Raw genomic sequence first — 25,320 nt, 5'->3', positions numbered from 1 at the left:
TACCAGATGTGTTTTCCAAATATTTTCCCCAGCTATGACTTGTTTTTTCATTCTCTTAACAGTGTGCTTTGCGAGAAGAAGTTTTTAATTTTGAAGAAGTCCAACTTATTTTTTCTTTCATAGACCATGCCTTCGGTGTTGTATCTAAGAACTAATTGCCAAAACTAAGTTCACCTAGATTTTTTCCTATATTATCTTCTAGAAGTTTTATGGTTTCATGTGATAAGTTTAGGTCTATGATACACTTTGAGTTAATTTTTGTGAAAAGTACAAGGCCAATGTCTTGATTTATTTTTTGGAATTGATGTCCAGTTGTTTGAGCACTATTACTAAAAGGACTATCCTTTCTCCATTGAATAGCCTCTGCTACTTTGTCAAAGATCAGTTGCCTATAATTTTGTGGGTCTATTTGTGGCCTCTCTGTTCTGATCCAGTGCTCTATTTGTCTATTCTTTTGCCAATACCACACTATTTTGATCACTGTAGCTTTATAATAAGTTTTGAAGTCAGATAGTGTCGGTTCTCTGACTTTGTTCTTCTTTAACATGATGTTGGCTATTCTGGGTCTTTTGCCTTTTCATAGAAACTTTAGAAACAGGTTGTCAATATCCGCAAAGCCACTTGGTGAAATTTTGATTCAGATTGCACTGAATTTATAGATAAAGGTGGGGAGAAAGGACATTTAACAATATTGTCTTCCTTTCCAAGTGAAATTGTTCACTGCTAGTACGTGGGAAGGCAATTCAGTTTTGTATATCAACCTTATATTCTGCAACCTTGTTATAATTGCTTACTCCAAGAATTTTTGTTGTTGTTGGTTCTTTGGGATTTTCTACAATAGACAGTCATGTCATTTGTGAAAAGAAATTTTTATTTCTTCCTTCCCAGTGTACATATTTCATTTTTCAAAAACCTTATTGCATTGACTAGGACTTCTAGTACAATGGGAAGAATAGGAGTGGTGAAAGAAGGCTCTCTCGCCTTATTCTCAGTCTTAGGGGGACAGCATCTGGTTTCTCATCATTAAGTATGATGGTAGCTGTAGGTTTTTTACTTTATAAATTTTTTTTATCAAGTTAAGCAAATTTCCCTTTATTCCTAGTTTTCTTAGAGTTTTTACCTGAAAGGGTGTTGGATTTTATCAAATGCTTTTTTCTTCATCTGTTGATAAAGCATATGATTTTTCTGTTTTAGCCTGTTAATGTGATGGATTACATTGATTTCCAAATGTCAAACCCACCTTGCATACCTGGGATCAATCTCATGTGGTTGTGGCATATAATTTTTTATACATTGTTGGATTTGATTTGCTAATATTTTGTTGAGGATTTTTGCATCTGTGTTCATGACACTTCTTTTTAAAAATATTTAGTGGCTGCCTTAGAGTTTACAATATACAATTTTAACTATAACGTAAGTCCACTTTCAAATAATACTGTATCACTTTACATGTGGTACACATATCGTATGATAGGGTATTCCTAGTTCCTCCCTTCTGTTCCTGTGACCTTGCTGTAATTCATTTCATATATCCTTATGCTTTAATCACCTAATACGTTGGTACTATTATTGCTTTAAACAAACAATTATCTTTTAAGTCAATTATGAATTAAAAAATCTTATTTTACCTCTTCATTTTCATTATGTACATCCAACTTTCTGATCTATATTATTTTCCTTCTGCCTGAAGAACTTCTTTTAACATTTCTTGAAGTGCAAGTCTGCTGTGAATAAGTTCCTTCAGTTTGTGTTTATCTGAGAAAGTCTTGGTTTCTTCATTTTTGAAGGATAATTTCACTGGATATATAATTCTAGGTTGGTGGGGTTTTTTTCTTTCAACACTGTTATTATTTGCATAATTGCTGATGAGACCCACTATAATTGTTATTCTTATTCTTCTATAGATAAGATTTGCCTCCCTTCCTTCTTTCAGGATTTTCTGTTTGTCTCTGTTTATCTGCAATTTGAGTACGATATGCCCAAGTGACATTTTTTTTTATCCTGCTTTATATTCTTTGAGCTTCTAGATTTGTGGTTTGGTGTTAGTCTTTAATTTTGGAAAATTATTGATCATTATTATTTCAAATATTTTTTTGCTAACTTCTCTCTTTATTCTCCTTCTGGCATTTCCAATTATGGATATGTTATGCCTTTGATATTACCTTGGAGTTCTTGGATACTTCATTCTGTTTTCTTAAAATTATTTTTTGTCTATGCATTTTAATTTAGGAAGTTTCTGTTGACCTATCTTCAAGGTCGCTGATTCTCTTCTTGTTCTTGTCAAATCTACTGATGAGCCTATTGAAAGCATTCTTCATATTTATTACAGTATTTTTATTTCTGGCATTTCCTTTTGATTCTTTTTTAGAGTTTCCATCTCTCTGCTTACATTATCCATCTGTTCTTGTATTTTGTCTACTTATTCTATTTGATCCCTTAGCACTTTAGTAACAGTTATTCTAAATTCTCTTTCTAATAATTCTAACATGTAAGTCATATCTGGTTCTAGTCCTGATGATTGCTCTGTTTAGACTTTGTTTTTCTTGCTTTTTGCCATGCCTTGTAATTTCTTTGAACATACTGTATTAGATAATATAAATTGAGGTAAATGAGCCTTTAGTGTGAGGATTTATGTTAATCTGGCCAGGAGTTGGGGGGCTGTAGTTAATGTTTGCTGTAGCTGCAAATGCTAGAGGCTTTGGCTTCTCTTATGTCCTTGTTTTTTATCTCCTCTTGACTTTGGGCTTCCCTAAGTATTCTTCCTCAGAGAGATTCTGTGCCTTACAACTCTTTCAGCTATAATCCATTGTTATTATTGTAGATCTCATTTGATGTGGTGGTAAGGTGTTGGGAGGGAAATGTTCTATAATCTTCTTGTTATATCTCAGGGTTTTAGTTGGCTCATGGAACAATAACCTTCACAACTGTTTCTCAAGGGATATAGCCCTTTCTCCCCCCACCTCCATTCCATACTCCTTTCCTTGGCAGCAACACTGTATTGGTTTTAATAGGAACCAGTCTATTTCCTTGATGCTCTGATCCCTGTTGACCAATTTTTTTCACATAGTTCAGACAAAAGGGTGGAGGGGACTGGATTGGGAGGAATTCCCTCCTCCCAGCTGAAATAAGACTCTGGTCAAACTTTATTTACCTAGAGAGTAGGTCTTTGTTATAGAAGAGGTTCTGGGCTTATTTCACAAACACTGTCTTCTCCCCACCCTGCTAGAGTCATATAGGAATCTTTCTTGGATCTTCACTGTGAGAACCTAGTAGGATTCCTGAAGGAAAAGCCCACAAAATTGTGAGGCCTCCCCTAAGATTACAGCACCAAGATTGTCACTCTAAAACTAGTCCACACTCAGCCTTCAGCAACTCATTAAATTTACCATTTAAGTGCTCCTACGAAATTAGGGCTCCAATGGCTTCTTCTCTAGGTAAGTAAATCTCAACTCCTTCTCTCTGGATGCTCTTGTTTCTCCAGATTTGGGGGTGGCAGACTTCCCTGAGACCTCAGATTTGTGGGTCCCAGAAAAGTCATTGATTTTCAGTTTTCTAGCTTTTTCTGTTGTAAGGAATGATAATTTCCAAATCCTTTACGTGTTGGAGCTGAGGCTTGATGTCCCGTCATGCCATTTCTGCTCTGTGTCTTTGGATACATTTTTGAATCATCTTAGAATGCAGTTTCTGCATTATCCTTTAGAACTCATCCCAAATAGCACCTCCTCAATGGAATCTACTCTATTTTCCTACACACCCTGTACCCCAAAAGGGTTAGTTGTGCTTTTTTATGGCTCCCCAAATCTCCAGAATGTTAGAATATATAACTATAATAATTATCTTGTATTAACGTCTATGTTTGTATCTCTTATTATGACTTACGTATTTCATTCATGTCTGTATCTCAAGTGTTTAGGACACATGCCAGTACATAGCACATTCTCAATAAATATTTGTTTAATAGATAAATTAATCATTATAAATTACAAGGCTTCATTTTGTATGCCTCTTCGTGGTTACAAAACCAGCCTCTCCATGATTTTTGGTCTAATTAACATCTTAATATGACGTGAAGAAGCTTCATTCACCTGGATATCTGCATTCCTTTCAAATAAAACCTTGTAACTATTTAGATAGCTGCTTTAGGTTATAGCAAATATTTGACATGAGGAAAACTGAAATTATGTTTCTCTTCTTTCTCCCATGTTAGGTGATAGTCAAAAAAGATTGAAAAATTATAAAATGAAAGGTTGATCACAATACAAGTTTAAGAAAATAATGTGAATTTGTTGAAATATGACATTTAGTTGTAACTTACAATGCTAGCTGCTATACATCATATAGTTTTATGTAAAGCTCATTTTTCATTTGAATACATCTCTCCTTAAGTGTAATGGGGCTTCGTTCTGGAGGGACTGTTTTTTATCTCACCTTCCTCCTCTAAAGCACCACATAGAGTGACAGCTGGATATTAGCACTCAACGAGTCACATTGATAAGTGGATATTAATCAATTAGCCTAATGTTCAAAATAAACTTTTCTCTTTTTTTGAGCAGTATCATAAAAGCTTTACTGTAAATGCCCTCTAACATTTAAAACTCTACTTGATGTCTTCATGCTGACTCTCTGACCTCCTAATAACCAGCTCTTAATAAACTGTCAGTTGCTGAACCTGTACATCAGGAATATCATCTGGGAACATGGGAGCATGACAGGCTTTATTGTAAAACACTGTGGATGTATTCCCCATATACCCATGTTCTTCTATTTTAAACTTCTCAATTGTTTAACAAATAAAAACAGTGCTTTTACTGGATCTGCCAGAAGTTGACAATTTGAATTATTTATGGATGATTTAGATTCTGAGATAATTCCCTGCTTGAATATTTCATGTAATTGAGTGTAAATAGGAAAGTAGAGAGAATTGTTGGGCTGATTTTTCTCATGCTGAAACAAACCAGTGCTTTCAGATTGTATATCTTCCCTTAGGAATATCATGGAAATGAATGGGTTAGATTGCTACATACAGTGACTGGAAGCTGTTGTTGGATACTGTTTTAAATTTTTATTACATTTTATGTTGTAATATCTGCTTCTGTTTATCTCAATTCCTGTCTCCAGCCCTCAGAACTGTCACTCATCTGTTTCCAGGAAGTTAACAAGACTGATCACATAGGAAAGATTCATCAATAGTAGAGAGAACTTCATTTGAGCAACATTTATGATTGATATTTCAGAAACAAGATGACCTCAATATAAAGTCATAGTGTTATAAAATTTTCTAGTAATGAAAGATCAAAATAGTATAGAGATAAAATAAAAATACCCTGAAGGGGAAAGAAAGCTTATTTGAAAACAGAAAAGCAAAAGACTAATTTAGAAGCCTTGAAATCTCCTGGATTCATCTGAGTCACAGCGTTAGGCAATAACTCTAATAATAGTAGCATTTATTCCAACTGAATTCAGGTGTACTTCCAATTGTGGTCCAAGTCCACATCCTCTTTCACTTTTTTGAGCCAGGGCAGGTAGCTGACTTTTTCTTACCTTCTTTCTTTCTTTCTTTTTTCGATTGATTAAATATTCTATTTAAAGAAATATTCTGAAGATTATAGTTTATTTATAGGAAAAATATAGATCTTACCTGTTTAAAGATCATTTTGTATTGACATTACAGTAAATAGATTTATCCAAATAATATGATTAGTTTTATAGTACTACTAGTGGAATGCATTCTGCACAAACCTGGTTTTACCTTCAAATCTGAGCACGTTACCCTAACATCAAAAATGAAAAACACAACTTTGATTAGTCTAAGTTTTAGTAGACCACATCTGATTTATTGAAGAGTAAGGTCTTTTATTTACCTCTTCAAGGAGGTGCTTGAGCAGGGTAGGAAAATAAATCCAGGTAATTTTTTTTTTTGGTCATAGCTATATAGTTCTTAACCTGAGTTCCAGGGACCGTCAAGGTTATAAATAAATCAATATTTTAATATAATTGGCTTATTTTTTAATCCTATTGTTTGATTTTATGTATTTGAAAACAGTCTCCTGAAATGGGGTCCATAGACTTCTCTAGGCTGCCAAAGAGGTTCCTTGCACAGAAAAAAGATTGTTAGCATATATTGGTGGCAAAATTCAAAATCCATTTTTGACTGTCATGGAAGCAAGTAATACATTAGATTATTTTTTAAATAGATTTGACTAAGCAATTTTATGATTTTGTTCTGTAGATGCAGTATTATTTTGTATTTCTCTAGCAGAATATTCAGAAAGCTCCATCAATAAGAAGCTATCAGTTTTCAGCCACAAGACCATTAATAGAGTCTCTTCTGGCATTGTAAATTCTTTCTTAAGTGGGTGATTTCTAGTCAGCCTTTTCTAAGGGTAGGCACCACACAGATTATGTGTTTCTTTTAAATTATCAATGGACTGGTCATAGACATGTTTGTATTCTTTATTTTCATGCCCAGTTCAGAATCATGAACAGATAGTGCAGAGACAGTTGTTTATAGAGGAACCTACCAGACTCACGAATGGGACACATTTAACATGGATTCAGGAAGTGGAAATGAGTCTGTTTCAGTGCAATTTCTCTCCTACCTATTTATCCTTCCCACACATTTCTTTTAGGTTGTCATTTTAGGCCTCTGATAACAGGGAAATCTGTTCTTCCAGGGCTAACTCATTACTTAACGTCATTATTTAATAATATACCAGCTTATTTGATTTGTCCTTGTGCTCCAGAAAGTTGTTTTTCAAATCGTGGGCCATGATCTATTTCCAGGTTATGAAATCGATTTAATGAATCATGACTAGCATTTCTTTTAAAATAGAATAGACTAGAATAGAACAGCATGAAATAGAATAGAATAGAACACGTCAATTCCATAATATGAATTAAAGGTAAATATTGTTTTGTGAAAAGTTGTGTGTGTGTGTGTGAGAGAGAGAAGCTTATATATATGTGTAATGCATTGAAATGTAAAACTTTTTGGAAATGGCAGATAAGTTAGGATGGAACTGAGGGGAGAGTCAAGAAAATCTGGAACAAAAGAGATAACTCAGGGTATGGGAAGGTATGGGCATTGGCAGCTAAGGAGTGACAAAAAAGGTATTGAGTTTTAATAATAATAGTGATAAGTATTATTGACCAACGTTGTTCAACCTAGTGAGTGGCAAGCTTGAGATTCAAACATAGGCTCTCCAACTCTCAAGCTTATTCTCTGAAACACTACATTTAATTGCTTCCCATGGTAAATGGGATTGAAATATAAAGAGAAGTAGGAATTGTCTGCTTCAAATTTATTTTTAGAGAGGACCATATACAATGTCATCTTCCTCAAAAATACGTTGCTGGCAGTGGACAGACATACAAGATCAGGGCATTCAGTACCTAACTCATTCAATATTGCAAATGAGTTTTTTGCAGAAGGCTTTGAAACTGTCTGCAGGTTAATGAGCTTGATACAGTAGACTTGTAAACTTGTAAAAGAACTGTACTGGCTGACTAGAGAGCTATAAATTCAGTTCCTCTCCAGCTGACATGTACAACTCAGATTTCCCAATGTATTGAGTTTTAAAATGACAATAATTCTTTCCTTTAGGGACATTTACTAAAATGCTTTTAACTTTGTTCACAAGGGCTCCAAGCTCATTAGAAATACAAACAAAACTAAAGTCACCCTTTCAAACTTCAGGGAGCTGAAGAAGGCTTCTGTTTCTGATGCAGCAACTTGGAGTGAAGAGAAATTGATTCAGTTTATTTTCCTTAACGTATGCGCTGTACAAATTATGCTTCTATCAACTTTAATGCATATATCCCTCAGGGATCGCTAACAAGCAGCCAAGGCAAGCAAGGTGAAGTGGCCCTAAGGTTTCAGAGCTGATGTCTTCAGCCTCTTGGGAGCTGATCTTGTCCATCTCTTTGACATGTGCTCTCTGCATATCAGAAAATACTGTTCATCACATCAAATCGCTCATGAATCCAGTGATTTTTTTCCTTCACCAAATGTTCTAGTCTTTTTAGATCTTTGTCAGTGGTGTCACAGCTGAGTGAGCAATTCCTGGCTTCCTGAATTTCCCCTGAGGGCTAAACTGTCAACGTCTATGTTCATCATGGAAACCTTACTTAGACTTGAGAAAAATAATCTGATTTTAATCATGATTTTGTATGTAAAATGAAGCCTCTTTAGATCTTTTAGTTTTCTGAATTTGTCCTTTTATGAATTTAGTTAATGTAATTTTGCTAGAATGACTGTAAATCCCCCCAATGAAAGTTTCCTTTTGTTTTACCTTCCCTCCTTCTGCCCTTCCCTCCTGTTCTTTCTTCTTTTATTCCCTCTCTCTCTCCTTCCCTCTCTTTCTTTCTCTCTCTTTTTCCCGTCTTTCCTTCCTTCTTTCTTACCTTCCTTCTCACTCTCTCATTCTCCCTTTTTTCGCCCCCAGTCTTTTCTTCCTTTCAACATTTAGGAAATACTACTATGCGCCGACATGGGTGCAACTAGGGATACAAATGTCCTTGTCTGTGAGGGACTCACATTGACCTCTTGCTATTCCTTCTTAGTCATGAAATAAGCAGTTTCCTTCATTCGTTGCTTTCTTCCAACGTCGCTTCTGCCCACCCTTTGTCTCCTGTCCTCTCCATGTGTTTAGCTTATTTATGACAAAGTGCTGGGTGTGCCTGGTTGGATTTATCCTGTTTCACATGCCTGGAAATGCCAATTAGCTAGAATATGACTTTCATTTTGCTTTAGAGGAATGAAAATGGATCTAAGTTTAATCAAAGTACAAAGAAGGGAGGAAGGGTCTTAGAATTCAGTCCTGAAGGGTGATGCTAGGGAGGCAAAATTTCTACTCTGTAACCTGCTGTGGTCCCTCATTGGCTGCCCAGTTGCTTGAGATCTTAAGTGTCCTGGAAGGAGTAAAAGCTTTGGGTGCATATTTTTAAAAATGTATTGAATACATATAACTTGTTATATTGCCCCTTGTCACTCTTCACCGCAGTCCATTCTCTACATAGTCATTAAAGTCACCTTTTTAATACACAAATCTGAGTATGCTGCCTCCACTGTTTAAAACCTTCTTGTGTCATCTGATTGCCTAAATGTAAAATGCAAAAGTTTACTAGCTTTGAATGTTAGGCCACCCATATTGTGACTCCTGCAACCTCTCCAGCCTCATATCTTGCTCATTTCCCTTCTTTTGTCACCACATGCACTCTGCTCCAAATGTACAGATTTACTGATAATTCCCTGAAGGTTCCATGTGATTTCATACTCTATTCCTTTGCCTACCTGTTTTTTCTCTCTGGAATTCCCCCCTTTCCCTCCACTACTCATCCTTCTGAGAAAGACAATCAATCCATCAAAATCATGGCCTGGCATTATCTTCTCTGAAGATCTTCCTTGAATTCCCAAACTAGAATTAATCTTTTTTTTTTTTGTCTTTTCTGTCCTTCTTCTATATCTTGTACTTATTTTTTATTGTTGCCCTTTTCATATTGCCATATAATCACTTGTATATACATTTGTCTTCCCTATTACACTGAGCTCCTGAAAGGTAGAGTTTGTGTTCGTTATGTGTTTTGATTGCATCCTCAAGTACATGAACCATAGGAGGTAACCAATAAATATTTGTGGTTTTATAATTAATTGATATGGATTTATATATTCTTACTGTTTACAGGTTTTTCCCCCCTATAAAACTCTATTCTCTAAGGAAGCTTTATAACAAGTTTTATATGCTCACACGCTGTGCTAAGTTACTTGCCTTCCCTAGTACCTCAAATTGAACTTTAGTATACTCCTCCTTATTGGTAGCCTAATGTTACAATTAGTATTCTGACTTACCCCATTAAGTGAAGTTGGAGTGGAATCTAATTAGATCAATGAGCTAACAGTCTACTCTTCATGGAATATCCACATCTTTTAGCCATTCTTTCTTATTTACCAAGCTAAGATATTTAAATTAATGTTTTCTATTACTATCCTTGGTAATTCAAAGAGTGTTTTTATATGTGCAATCTCATTTAATTCTCAGAACTACCCTATGGATAAAATGGGGCAGACTGCACTTACAGAATTTCTAGTTAAGGACATGATTGCAACATTCCATCTAGTTGAGGCCTGGGGAAGGCTGGCTGGTCAGTTAGACAGGTCTCCACATGGTGACATTTGTTGGCTGAGAGAAGTCTCTGTATTTTAGGCTTTGGGTCTTAAGGCTTTGGTCTCAGAATTCTGATGTTCCGATAATTGAGGAGGATCAAACTCTCATGGACAGTCTCACATTCATCAGTCTTTCAGATTCTGATGATTGAAACCAGGAGGACTTTTTTAAAATTTAAAATGAAAATAAGGCATTACTAGGATAGGACACACATATCCACTTGTTAGTGCATTTTCTGCGTGTAGACAAAGCTACATGAGTTTTAAACTTATTATATGAAGGTGGCTTTAAAAGAATTACTGAATCCAGACAAGGAGAGTGTAAATGTCTGCTTCACCCATTTCTCCACAGGTAAAATTGTCAGTAGGACAAGAGAGGTCACATCCTTGAATATTTGCCTACGTGGTCACTCTAATGTTGATTTCTTCTATGCCAATCCTTCTTTTTAGTTTTCAAGGCTAATTATTTTTAACTGACATTCTCTGTATTAGTCAGGGTCTAGCTGGGATATTAAAACCACTGTATGTACTTTAATAGAAGGGAATTTAGAACAGTTAATTGGTTACATACGTGATCACAGAATAGGGAACCCAAATGAAGTATCACCAAGAGTAGCACTCGAAGGAAGTGGCTACCATTCCTAGGGCTAGGAGGACACTGTTTCCAGAATCTAGAAATGAGATTCATCCTGTGAGAGCCAGAAGCTCAGTTGGGGTGAACTTTGGCTGATGGGAGCTAAGTCACAGAGGTTGGGGCTGTCTATCAAGGAGCCTTGGAAGAGATATAGTCACTGCAGAAAGATACTACAGGAGGCAGAAAGAGAGAGCAGAAGAAGTACACTGACTTCTTTCCTCTCACCTTCTGGTCTTCCTCCAGTGCTTTGCAATGGCTGGAACTACTTGGGAGCCAGACAACAAGGATAGAACTGAGGACAAAATGGCATTGGCCAGCAAATCTTCTTGCTTTAGACATGTTCAAACATTAAATTTCATTAGCAGGCAATTTGTGTAATTGACTCTATGTAGGATTCTGCATTCTTTGCAGGTTTGGTAAGACTGATGTATCTATCACACTTTAGGGCTTCTATCAAAGAAATTTTGAAGGCAATATACATAAGGTTATGGGACTTACTATACTGTTTTCTTCCCTAGGAATGCATGTTCCCCAGATATGGAAGAAATGCTTCCTTTTTTTTTGGCTGAGTCAGTGCATAAGTTTAAATCCTAAAAAGGATCATGCTTCTGGAACTGGCATCCTGTTGTTTGTGATCATCAATTCTGATGCCATTATTCAAGTTCTAAGAAAGGTCAAAGGAATGGTAGTGGTAGGGCTGTGCAGCAATTATTGTCTATCCAGCCAGTTCTGGTCAACCTCCCTGGCAGGGAGAAGTGGTCCAGCTATGTGCATGATAGCCTCAATCCTCATGGGTTAGAGGTGTACATTAAAGTTTTGTTTTGTTTTGTTTTTCTGAGGAAGATTAGCCCTGGGCTAATATCTGTGCCAATCTTCCTCCACATTATATGTGGGTTGCTACCACAGCATGGCTGATAAGTGGTGTAGGTCTGCACCTGGGATCCAAATCTATGAACCTGGGCTGCTAAAGCAGGGTGTGCCGAACTTAACCACTATGCCATGGGGCTGGCCCCTAAAGTCAACTTTTTAACAGGGCTACTGAATTCAAGGATGGAGTAGGGAGCTACCTAAAAATCAAGATTTCAGGGGAATCAAAAAGAGCCCCAAATCTCTAACAGTGGACACTGTTCCATTGCCAATATTGACCTTAAAAATAAAACAGCTAGTTATTTTACTGGCAAAGTGAGTTTCTTCAGGGACAGTCAAAGAATTTCAATTTGGGATGTGCATGCTATGGTGGATCATAGGCAAATCCAGCAAACAAGGGAAGGGAACATTATTTTGTAGGGAAAATGCAGGAAATTTGGAGGGGTCTTTTTGAACAAAAGTCCATTGAAGAAAAGCAAAAGTTCAGGGTGGTGATGATTTCTCATTGGCTGAGTTGCTGGGGTAGTCGATTTCTCTTTGGGATGCGAGGTACTTTCTTCCTGTAATTAACAATTCTTTCCTGTTGACTACTTCTGTTGGCGTCTGTAATTTACTATCTTTCCTGTAATTGACCTCCAGTCATACTACCTGGAAGCTCCCTCTTCTGGCATCCCAACTCCATTCTAAATGAGGTTTCCCTTTATTAATTTTCACATTGATGACCTTAATTGACATGTTTAGACGTTTACTTTTTGATAATAATTTCTTCACTGATAGAATAAAAAGAATATAGTATTATAATCATGATTTTCTAATATTCTTTAGTGAGAAGGCAAAGGATAGCTCATTTATATAATATTTTCAGGAAAAAAATCAGCGTGCCTCTTCTGACACTTTATCATTATACTTTGTGGAAAAGGAGATAAAATATTTAAAGTTAGGAATGTTTATAATATTCTACATGAATATAATCACTTTGCTTATAAGAGAAAGGCAAAAAGACTTTAAAGATGGCATACTTGAACTTGTGGGTATGGGGGAGGGAGGGAACGCAACCTTAGAACAAGAGAAAAGTGTGGTCCACAGATTGACCACTGTTTGTTATAGGCACTCTACGAGATAGACGGCTTTCATCCAAATGTGACTGTACTAGGTCACGAAGCACACTGTTTAGCAGAGATTTTGCGTGTAGGAAGACTTTGTGAAGGAAGCAGCCTGAGACTTTCAGTTTAGTGCAAGCTCTTAGCTCGTGGCAGACATCGCTTTGAGTAGCATCACCTCAAGCAATTGGAGCGAACCAGGAAAAAGCATTCTCTCGGGAGTGAAGGGAAAGCACAGCCCATTCCACTTCCAGTGAGCTCTAATTGAATAGGTTTCTTTATACAGATCATCAAAACTGCCATCCCTAACCTTCATTCATTGGCTCTTATTCTGTTCTGCAGCTATGGGCCTTCCCTAAGTCTCCCTCCCCCACCCCTAACCGCCCCACCCCCGCTAAAATCCTCAATTCCTTTAATTACTCTCCATAATGCTTGGTTTTCAGGTTCTTCATCATCATCTTCACCATCATTAGAATGTATCACATTTTATCAAGGTTGGACTCAAAATGATGAACTCATGCCTGTTCTAGATATATACTAACCAGAGCAGAGCATATGGGAACTCGTTTGTCCTGGACTCTGTGCCTCTACAACACAGTCCATGATTCCATGTTTGTTGGTAGTTGTCTCAATTTTAATGACATTATGTGTATAGTTAAGTAAAACTCCATGCCTTTACATTTTTTCACATGAACTGGAGTTAACTTAGATCTCCATCATCTGGTGCTTGTGAAGCTGATTTTTTTAAGCTTAAGCACCTAATGTTTTATTCATCATTACTGATAGCAGCTTAGTTTGGTCTGTCCTTCTACCTTTTATCAGTCGTAATAAGGTGCTGGTGTAGAGAGTAAATTGTCTTCTTCAAGATGCTATCAAGGCATTTAAACAGAGCAGGTGGAATTATGTTACAAATATCTTATCTACTCCTTCAATGCTATAATAGGATTTATATTAATGAAAACCCTTGCTTGAGGAGTAAAATATTAGAATTTTTCCTTTAAAAATCAGCTGCATGTGTGAGCATTTATTCATTTACCCCTGTTTATAAATATCAACAAAACTGTGGAAATTATTGTTTGCAAAAGAAGTTTCTGCATGATTTTGGAAAAAGTTATTTAGCTTTCCTAAAATCTCAATTTTCCTTTATGTAAAATAGAAATTATAATATCTACTTTACAGGAATGTTTTGAAGATAAGATAACTTCGGTTAATACTCATTTCAGTCTACAAATTCCCATATGCAACAAGTATTTCCTATAATTAAGTTTAATTTGAAATCTGCGTCACCATCCCTTGTGCTAGTGAGAAAGCCAACATTAGTCATTCTTAAGGTTTGTAGAACTCAAAGAAGCGGTGGGACTTTAGCATAAATTTGAAGGATGCAGATCTCTACTTGGAATGATTGGATGGATGTGGGAGTGGCAGTTTAGGCAATTCAAGAGGGGAAGAGAACAGGTGTAAAATGTGCTAGGCAGGAGAGGCCAAGACGAGTTTGATGACTAGAAATTATTCTGGCATGCTGGAAATATCGACTCTGTATTGGAAGAAATAAAGGAGAAGAGTAAGATGCATGTTGAATTACTTTCACAACTAATTACCCAGACTGTGCAAGGTCTGAAGTGCTAGGTTGAGTGGGTAGATTCTAGTCCCTCTGCAATTAAATGCTTTGGCGCCATTAACTTCTTTTGAGGAAGAAAGTAACACGATTACCTTCATATTTTAATTGTACAAAAATATAACTGAACTAAGTGTGGGCATGTTTGGAAGAGAAGTGCTTGAAGATAGGAAGCCCCATTAGGACACATTACAGTGATCCAGGCAAGTGATATAGAAAGTCCAGACTAAAGAAGTGATGGAGAGAGGATGAAAGAGGCAATCCTGAAGGCAACATGACACACGGTTCTTTCCGACAGTAAAGCATTCTCAATAGAAATACTTGTCTTCATCATTAGAGTCTTCTTTCTTTCACTTCAGTAAATTGTTGACTAGATAGCCCTGTGGCTACCCTGGGAGAGAGAGCCGTGCATTTCCTACCTGCTACCAATCTTCATCTCTAGCCTGGTTCAGTAATTTATTTCTTAGGGAATGCAGCTATTGGGGGAAATTGACTTACAATCAGTGTATAGTGGGAATTAGGAAAATCAGTTCACTTAGGATAAAGATATAGATGTATTTGTAACATACAAGTTCTTTTTATGACCAGTTTTTGCCCTTTTAATTTAACATCAGCAGCTAGATAAGGTTAAATAACTATAAATGCATTTGTATTTGTTATAGTTGAAGGTAGCTAAATAATACAATTGATTCTGATTAAGCTCTGAGACAAACAGAATATAGGTAAACGAAATAAGTGTGTGAATTATGTCCTCTGGCTAGCAGTATTAAAATTGATAGAAACCACAGGAATATAAATACAATATACCATTAATTTTTGTTTATAGATTTTCCATTATTTCTAAAACTTAAAAAAGAATAAGACCTTTAGTGTGTAATGTGGTTTGTAGCTTACAAATCACACACTTGGATATTTTTGTTTGATCCTCAGAACATTTCTGCCAGGAAGGTACTTATTATTTTCCCAAACAGAGACTCTAAAAAGGTTGAATGAATTTCACAACTATTTACTAAGCTGACAAGTAACAAATGAGAACATCCTGTGGGATGTTTTGCACACTATGCCATACTATGTAAGTTATTATGTTAGTCAGGATAGACTAAATTTCAATGACTCAGAACAAACAATATCTATCTATCTATCTTATCTATCTATCTATCCATCATCTCTCTATCTCACACTTGTCCATCGAGTCTTGGTGGGGGCTCTGGTCTGTGTTTTCTTCAATCCAGAGCAACAAGCCAACAGAGAAGCCCCAACCTAGTTCTTGGCTGGTCATCATGACAGAGGGAATGACAACATGATAAAGCCCGTACAGATTATGAAACCTTCCTTCTTGAGTGAAACAATACTAACGTCTCCATTACATTGGTGAACGTAAGTTACACAGTTGCACCTAACTTCAGGTGAGCAGGGATGTGTCCAGAAAGAGAGACAACTGGAATCTTTGTAAACTTCCTAATTACTACCATAGTTGTTAACAAAGATGAAAAAATAATAAAAATTTAGGAAAACCATATTTTTGGTTTTAAATAAAACAGTAAGTTTGCTTTTACCCAGAGCATACATATGAAATGTTTGCTTCATATTTTTTTTAATGAGCACAGTTTCTTGGCAACTTAGCACAGGAATCCTCAGTGAGAACTATGTAAGACTGAAGCTCTGTGATTGGAGATTGTATAAGTTTTGAAACTCTGCATACCATCACTTTCTTGGAGTCACAGTGTACATTAGCATTCAAAGCCCGAGAAATCCTGATGAAGTGCAAACTCATTTGAAGACACCCCTCCTTGTGTGTGTGTCTGTGTGACATCCACTAGCATCTTAGCCACACAAAGCTCCTTGGGAAATGCCCCCCTCAATCCTTCTCTGATGTCCCCCTTTTCCTCAGTCCCCACATTCAATCTGCCAGAAAGTACATTCAGAGTGATATTTTCCTGAGTTTTAGGCAGCAAAGATTGTGAGCAGCTTATTGTAATAACCATGCTAAGTGACTTCACTTTTGGAATCCCAAGTTCTTCATTTGTAAAATGGGTTTTAATATTTACTGTGAGGATGAAACAAAATATGTAAAGTACCTGACCCAGTAGGCAGTTAGTTTTGATTTTCCTCTCTGCTCTTCTTTTTTTTTCCACTTACATATTGGGAAGACAAAGGATGGAAATGATTTGCCTTTGGTTTTTCTTATTTATTTAACTAAAATATTTTGTGTATGTGTTTCATAAAGATAGCCAGCAAAACAGTGATAGAATAAATTACCACAGGCTTTAATTGTGCTAACCTCCTATAGGGAACATTAGAAGCAGAAAGCACTGAGCCAACAGAATATGGAAGTCATGATTTCAGGCATTAGCATGTGTCAAAGAGATGGAAAACTAAAGGCCTTTTGTCAGCAAGGCTGACTGCCACTTTCCATAATGAAGGCACATTTCCAAAATGTACCTTGAACAGTTCCCCGGAGCAGGCAATCAGAAACTTCCCATTTTAGCATTCTGTTTAGATTTGCTCTACTCTAGTCTATCTTTCTTGGTAACAAGAAGAGAGAACTATTTGTCAGGATAAGGATTGCTTGTTAAAACTCATTTTTAAGTGGATTTACCTTTGGGGTATATATCGTGAAGAAAAGGTTCTTTGGGAAAGTTGAGCTGGATAACAATGATAATAGACAAAGGCAGCCACCTCCATGGATGTAATGAGGCAAAATCAGAAGAATAAAAATAAGCTTAAGATAATGAAAAGCTTGGAAAGGAAAAGCTTTTCTACTGTACAACTTCCCAGGTCGGGGCAGGGGCTGCAAAGCTATCTTATTCTGGAATCAACTACATATTTTCAGATCTGGCCCAGAAAGAGTTTATTCTGAGATGTCCGAAATGATACCTATTTTCTCTTTATGCCATACCTGGGCCATGGAGTCCGTGAAGGAGGAGACTGGGAGTGAAAGCCATTTAAGGACTGGATTTCAAATCAGTTGTCTGCAAACATGACCAGGAATTTCAGACCTCATATTCTCTTGTGCGGTAAATCTGTATTAAATAATCTTCTATAAAACTTCCTCACTTTTAAGGGGGATAATGTGAAATTGTAGTTGGGGGGGGGATTAGGAAAAATAATGATTTCTTTTCAGGAGCACCCTGCTCTGGCTCTCTGCAGCCCAGTAGATGTGGGCCTTTTTTTCTTTGACTTTTTGATTTTGTCCTTGAGTCATCCTTAGCAGTGAACTGCTATTTATTTCTTTACACAAGAAAGCTTTCCTCCGGCTGTGGTGTCCCCTGAAAGCAGACATCTTCATCAGTTCTACCGAGTCCAGGAGTGATTGTCTAATGCTAATTTTAGGCCTGTCCCTTGGAGCTGAGGGTTCATAGATCCAAATATAGAGTGGACCTTATTTCCACTCTGTAACATTGATGAAGAGCACATCATAATAGCTGCTAATGGCTGGAAAATGGGAACCTCTCCTCCACAGAAAGGGCTCCAAAACTAGCATAGAAAGCACAAACTAGAGATTTAGTGTCTAACTTGGTAACCTACTAATAATTTCCCATTCATTTATTGTGTCATTTATTCTCCCGCTCATCAGACATTTGCTAAGCTCTCCTGTGTGTTCTTTGGTGTAATATACAGATGAGTTTATTGCAAAAACCACACATTGCAGAGCCAGGCAGTCCTGGATCCTAAAACTAACTCACCTTTTATTTTTTGGCTCTGGCTAGTTATTTACCACCCTATGCCTTGGTTTTTCCATGTGTAAAAGGAAGAAATAAATATTGTAGCACACGTTTCTTAGTGGATTGAGTGATATGATTAAAATCATCTAGCAAACAGTGATATTATACAACACTTGCTAATCCCCTTTGCTTTTTGATCTGCATTTCCTTATGATTCTGGAAATGATGCAGATATGATGATATGATTTCTATCCTCGAGGAATTGAAACTGATGCTACTCAAAAATATGGAAAGCCTTTCAAATAGATTAGACCAGGGGTGCTTAGTACAGGAACACAGAGATTATGACACATGCATGAGGGAAGTAAACATGTCTGTCTTTAATATAGTTTTGGAGTCAAAACTGGCACTTCGTGCTTTCCTGTAAATATTGAATGGATGAATGTGCCTGAAAGAAGTATAGATCAAGCACTAGGTCATCTATTAGAGGGAAATGATTTCTCGCATATGAGGTGTTGAGGTTGGGCACCTAGGACGCAGATTCTGAGACCAAGACGGTGTGCAGAAATGTTATTAGAAGATGGTCTTGGGTTTAACATGCACGGGGAAGGGAAAGATGCAGGATTGTGAGAGAGAGATGGGCTGTGATACATTCACAAAAGACTCAGCTGAATCTGCTGGGAGCTCAGAAGCTAGGATAGGTTTTCAGGGTTTTCCTGAGCACCGTCACATTGACGAGAGATGCAGGCTACCCTTGGGAAGTTGATATAACCTTTAGCTGAGGGGAATTCCTGGATAGGGCTGACAACTGAGGGCTATGAGAGTGCAGAATTCTCAGCAGTAGGGGAGATAGGCCTTTATTACTGCAGGGAGGGGCTGTGAGTGCAGCACGGTGTCCACTGCAGTCCTCCCTTGTTCTGATCAGATCTACTTCTTCCTCTATATTTGGGAACAGCTAGTACAGGATATTGGTGCACCTCTTTTCCTGTGGAAACTTATAACAGGAAGGAAAGTGAGATAACTACAAACTCCACTGCTATAGCTTTTCTTGAGATCACAAATAATATTCTCTTTCCTCTTTTATCCATTCAATCTTCCTTTCAGCCTCAGCTAGAACTTCTGCTGGTCTCAATGGCCTACGTGCTGATGTGATCCAGCGTCTCATTTCTAGAGGGTCTGAGCTTTTGGTCACCAAGCCCATCTCAGGCTGTGGCTATATACTTATCTATTTAACATCAAAATTTGACAAGTAATTACCTAGAGAGTCCTAAGTCGATGATCTGAGTGTCAAATGTAGTCTTCCCTTCCACCATTATGTAACAACAGCCTTCTCTTCTCCTGATGATCAGGGTCAATAAACTCTGCCAGGATAATGACTCTTCTTGCCTGCTGGTCCTTTGGTGTAATACGGATCCTGAAGTGCCTGGGTAGCAGCCATGTCTTAAAATTTAACACTTGTGCTAAATCACCAGTGAACACATTTATAGGGAAGGGAAGCACAAATTTCCCAAGTGGGCCACTTTATTGTCTCTCTACTGGGGACATGGCACCATATGATGGCCACAATTTAGAGTATATAACAAACCCTGGAGAAGAATACGCCATCTTCACAGAGTTTGACCTTTGGACTGGTGTCTCAGCTGTACCTTCAATGGGCCATTCTATTGCTATGCTAGGCATATGCTGGCAGCTTCTGGTTGGTGAGATTTATGATAGGGTCTCACAGTGATATGTCCATTGCTACTTCTCTGCTGTAAAGTGTGTTCTTTGGTCTGATACGATATTACATGGGATCCTGTATCCATGGGTCATGTACGTTGTAAGCCCTTTGATGGTGGTGCAGGCAGAAGAGCTGCTGGTAACAAAAGTGAATTCCTATATGGATTATGTGTCTATTCCAGCCAAATGAATCCTTGTCTCTTGCAGGGTGGAAGAAGTTCAGTGTGGTTAACCTGCTCTCAAGCGGATGGTTGATGCTGTACCAGGGACTCATTGTTCCATTATGGTCACCATCATGATAGCACATGGCACATTTTGAGCCCATGTGGATCCCTCAGTTCTCTAACTGTCTTGTTTCTGTGCCTAGGAATAAGAAGCACAGGGATATTTTCCAAGTTTGGGGACATTGCTTCCTAAATTTCTAGTCCCCATAGGTATGCTATGACAAGACATGCCCTTGTCCTCAAAAATGTAGGAAACAGATATGTTGACAAATAGTCACTCCTTTTTCACTTTCCTGGTCTAGGAAAACTTTCTCTTATCTCTCTTGCTTCTTTCTAGAACTAATTTTCTTCTATCCCTTCTTTTTGGATATATTTGGAATAATCCCCTCAATGAGTTTATGCCTACACAAATAAAGGAAGAATGCTTGACTTCAAACTGCTTCTGATTTTAATGTGGAAAAAAGAAGTTCCAAAGGCAAGGAAATACTAAAGACCTGGCTACCTTATTGGAGAGGATGAAGGAAAAATACAGCAAACGAAATGCAAGTTAGTGCATCAAAAAGTATCACGCTAAAGTAGTCTAGTGCTACGAATCCAACATACAGGTGAGATTGAGGGAGAGTCATTTAGTGGGGTGAGGTGACAGACAAAATGGTCATGTACCTGCACAATCAGAATGAGAGAATTTTAGGGGCCAAAAGGACCCTGAAGATTACCTGATCCAACTCTTTCCTTTTACACAAGGGGAATCTGAGACTCAGAGCTGGAACCAAAGTCCAGGGCTTTTGATTACTAGCCCAGTCTCCATTTCTGACTCTTATTTTCATGCCTTGGATGACTACCTTTTCTTGTCCAAACCTTGGTAAAGAGAGATGAGCTGAGTTCATGGCAGGTTGACTGTGAAATTCATGCTGCAACCAATTTAAGGTTTAGTTATTTTTTTCCTGCATGCACGTTACCATCAGACCACAAGGAACCATGAGATACGATCTGCAATCATAAATCAAGCTAGAAATATTGAACAAAGGCAGTTTGTATAGTGAAAAATGAAAGTATTGGTGGTACTAGGTACCGAGAAAAGACTTTTTGCCCTCCCACTTCCCTGCTGGAGCTGAAGCCTGCATAATAAAAAGTAACCCTTTGAAGCCAGCAATGCTAGCCTTCCCGAACTTGATAGGAATATTCAATTCCTTTATTGCCAGACTGGGCTTAAAGCGAAGTATAATATAATTCACACATAAAGAGACTAGGCAAATGGTTCCAGGGCTCTTTCTGTTTCCACCCTACCTGCCAAGATTTTTGGCATGACATCAAACAGCCCTGCATACTCCAGCCCAGATGCCTGTCGAGGGAACGGAAGTTTTAAAGAGGTTGCCTTATGTTCTAATTAGCTGACTGATAAATTAAGAATATCTGGCAATGCCTTCTTCATTCTACATTACAATTACAGTGAATATATGAACATGCAAGGATGGGTATATGTAGCATACATTTGTATTTCTTTGTCCACCCAGATTGCACTCCTGCCTCTTCTAAAATTTAGAATTGTACTTCCCTTTGGGGAAATAATATCTTCTATGTTATGTCTAGTCTGGGTATTACTCTCCATTGATGTGTTCTGTACAATCCTAGTAAAATGGCTGATGCATAACTCAGGCTCAGTCAAAGAAATTCCAGAATTTTAATCTTCAGTGGCATGTCACAGAATGAAAAATTGAGTGGAGTTGATTCATGTAAGAGGCTGACTCATTCTAGCACAGTGTCATCCAATAGGTATTTCTGCAATCATGGAAATATTTTACATCTGTGCTGTCTAACATAATAGCCAGTAGCGCATGAGATTACTGAGAATTTGAAGTGTGGCTAGTGTAACTGAATGACTGACTTTTTAGTTTTCTGTAATTTTAAATAATTAAAATAGCCACGTTTTCGTAGTAGCTCCTATATTGGATGGCACAGCTCTCACAGAGCTCCTGAAGAATTCATGCACGGGCACACACTATCTGGATTCCCAGCGCTGCCCTGGCTCTTTCTCTTTCTAAACCTGGCTCTTTAGCTGTTTCTTTGATTCTGTGAGCTACTCCAGTCCAAATTGTTATAATAATTTCCTCCTTTTCCAAGCAGCTAGAATCAATTTTGTTTGCTTGCAACCAATGAACTCTAACTGAAGAGCTTAATTGGAAAAACTCACCTATTTATTGACATATCAATAATCAGTTAAGTATCTATATGTGTCAAGGACTGAGCTAGTCTTTGGGGATGAAAAGGAGCTGAGACTAATGAAGAAAATATAAATATAAATAATAATAATGTAATGAGAGAAATCAGATTTTACAAAGACTTTTCAGGTCCTTGAGGAAGTTTTATCAATATAGTGCAGTGGGATGAATAGTGGTCTCTCAAAAAGATAAGTCCACCCAGAACCTGTGAACATGACCGTATGTAGAAAAAGGATCTTTACAGATGTAATTAAGTTAAGGGTTTTGAGATGAGATTATCCTGGATTTAGGGTGGAGCCTAAGTCCGATGACAAGTATCATTATAGAAGACACTCAGAGGAGAAACATAGGGAGACAAGGAGAAGGCATTTAAAGATGCAGGAAGAGATCGGAGTTATTTGCTATTTAAAGCCAAGGAATCCCTGGAGACACCAGAATCTGTAAGAAGCAAGAATGAGTTCTCCCCTAGAAACTTCAGAAGGATCACGGCCCTGCCAACACTTTGCTTTCAGACTTTTGGCCTCCAGAATTGTGAGCTAATATATTTAGGTAGTTTTAAGCCATCAAGTTTGTGGTAATTTGTTATGACAGCACTAAGAAACTAATTATGTATACTAGGATGTTCTATTCTGGCTCTAGTATCAGAATTCTACCTTAAACCCAGCCTTCTGGGGTGTCAGGTGGATATCAGATCTAGATTTTGGGGATACTAGGCCATCTTCGTTCTACCTCCAGCTGTTAAGTAGGGTTCTCCTGCGACATAGATGGGATATATCCATCTTATCTTTGAGTATTGTCCATTCAACTGTAAGTTCCATGAGGTAAGGGATATTTCTCTAGTTTGATCCCCACTATATTTTCAGCATCTAGAGGAGTGCACAGCACACATTGAGTTTTAAGTAAATATTTAGTTTAATTAATTAATTAATTAAGATTCTTGCTGCTGGGTTCTTCCCCTGAACTTTGCCACACTTCTCTTTCTCTTGCCATGTTCACTTTTAATATTAGTGCTAATCTTGGTAATGTTTAAGTTCTCCGTTCTTCTTGAGTGAATCACATTTAGACTGCGGATTACCACTTACCTAGGAGGAACACACCATGGAATTGACTTGGTTGCCCCTACCCCATTCCCAAATGGTCCCTAGATTCTGCCACCCCTCTACCAAATCAAAATATCCTGAAAGGAGTAAGTGAAAAGCACCTTTGGGTTGCATTGAAATAATCACATCTTTATGAAAACTTGGGGCTTTTCTCTTACTATATTTAAACAGATTGCTTTGATCAATATATTGTTGAAAAAATGCCAAATTTACTTATTTTCTTAGGTTTCCTACAACCTCAAGCATAATCTTAGACTTACGTTGTATCATACTTTATCCATCATGCCACAAAATTTATACATTAAATTCCTGGCACTTTATTATAAGAATAGGTCTTCAGATTCTCATTAGATTTTGTTGACTCTTTTCCAACATATACTTTTAGAAAGTTTCACTGTCTTTTTTTTCAGCTCATGAGGCATTTAAGTAACTAGTTGCAGTGACTCATGGGGTGACACAATGACAAATCACAGGCAAATATTGAGAGAAAAGGCAATTATAAAATAGATACAAGAACAAAAAGCAATGTGCAAAAGATATGAGCCATTTAATGAAGGAGCTAATTGTTTTACATCCCTTAACAATCTACAGTACCAAAATGGGTGCTCATTATAACAACTCAATCATTCAAAAATGCTTAGTTTATGTTCAGTATACTGTATTTAAGAGACCCAAGAGACAGAGAATATTTTTTTTTAATAATGTCACAAACTCATTAATTTAAAAAAGTGGTACTTGAAATGGCACTTACTTATGTGTATAATTCCCTTAAGTGCTGAGAAAGACTGGGAAGCTCCAAGACCTCCAACCTCGGAACAACCGCAGGACTGCCAGGTGTGGGAAGACTGAAGGTTCTGAAGAAAAAGAAGTTAGGTTATCACGTCAAACTGGAATATATACCATGATTTTAAACACAAGTAGGAGGTCACCAGAAGTACACAGGGGATTGTTGCCAATATGATAGACTGATGAGTCTCTCCCCGTCCCTGCCCCCGACAGAACATTCGGGACCTCATCTTTGGGATGTGGAGGCTGTGAAGCAATCTTGTGCATATCCTTCTTTATCCTAGCATGGAGACAGCCATTCTAAGGTTGAATTACGAAATCATTTGTTCTTGGTTTCAGCCCCGTTGGTTTCCATTGTACCATCAGGAACCATGCTGCCTTCTTTTTCTCTCTCAGGATCATTCTCTCCTCTCTTGGGCGCCGGTATTATTTATAGTCATTTTTTCAAATACTACAACCTCTACAACCCCAATCTAAAAATGAAAGCTCTGATGGCATTAATCTAAATTTACCTGAAACATATTTGCTATCTACCCCATGATGTAACACCCCCAGTATTATCATCTCTATCTCTAATCATAGATTTGTCCAATTCAAGGAACTTCAGAGAGTAAAGGAAGACTTTAAACGTTTGAAAGAGTTGAGAGATTTAAGTGTTAAGGAATTTCATATCATCCAACTGGCTGCTAAGCAAACAGCAACTTTGGGGCTAAGATTGAGGCTTTTTGTCTTTAACTGGATGTGTTAGAGCATTAATTATTACTATTACTATTATTACCATGCTTACAATGGTGGTGAGGATAAAGTGATTAAATGGTTGTGGCGTTAAGGAAAATTGTGGCTGCAGATCTGACAAGGTCATCTGCATTTGATGGTTGGGGATCCATAGTTCTTAAGAAGTTACATTCCTCTTGCACTGTAAGGAAAATACATAAATAAATAATATTAAATGAGAAATCTTGAGAATTTTTATCCTTTTCCGTGAGTTTCATAGTTTTAAAACCCTTCATTTATACAACCATCCGTTGCCATTCAAGCTAGTAGCTTATTCAGCATTTACCTTCTCATGAGGATTCAGTGCTGTCTTCTGTAACTGGCTTTCACTTTTGCCTGATTGTTTTATACACTTCTCATTTTTTCACCTTAAAGGCTTAACAGGGAAAACTGCTCTCTACCCATAGAGTTTATTTTTTGATAGTTGTGATATAGTTATTCATTTGATTTGAGCT

The sequence above is a fragment of the Equus przewalskii genome, chromosome 14, assembly GCF_037783145.1.
Source record: "Equus przewalskii isolate Varuska chromosome 14, EquPr2, whole genome shotgun sequence".
NCBI classification, from domain to species: Eukaryota; Metazoa; Chordata; class Mammalia; order Perissodactyla; family Equidae; genus Equus; species Equus przewalskii.
This window is presented reverse-complemented; position numbering follows the sequence as displayed.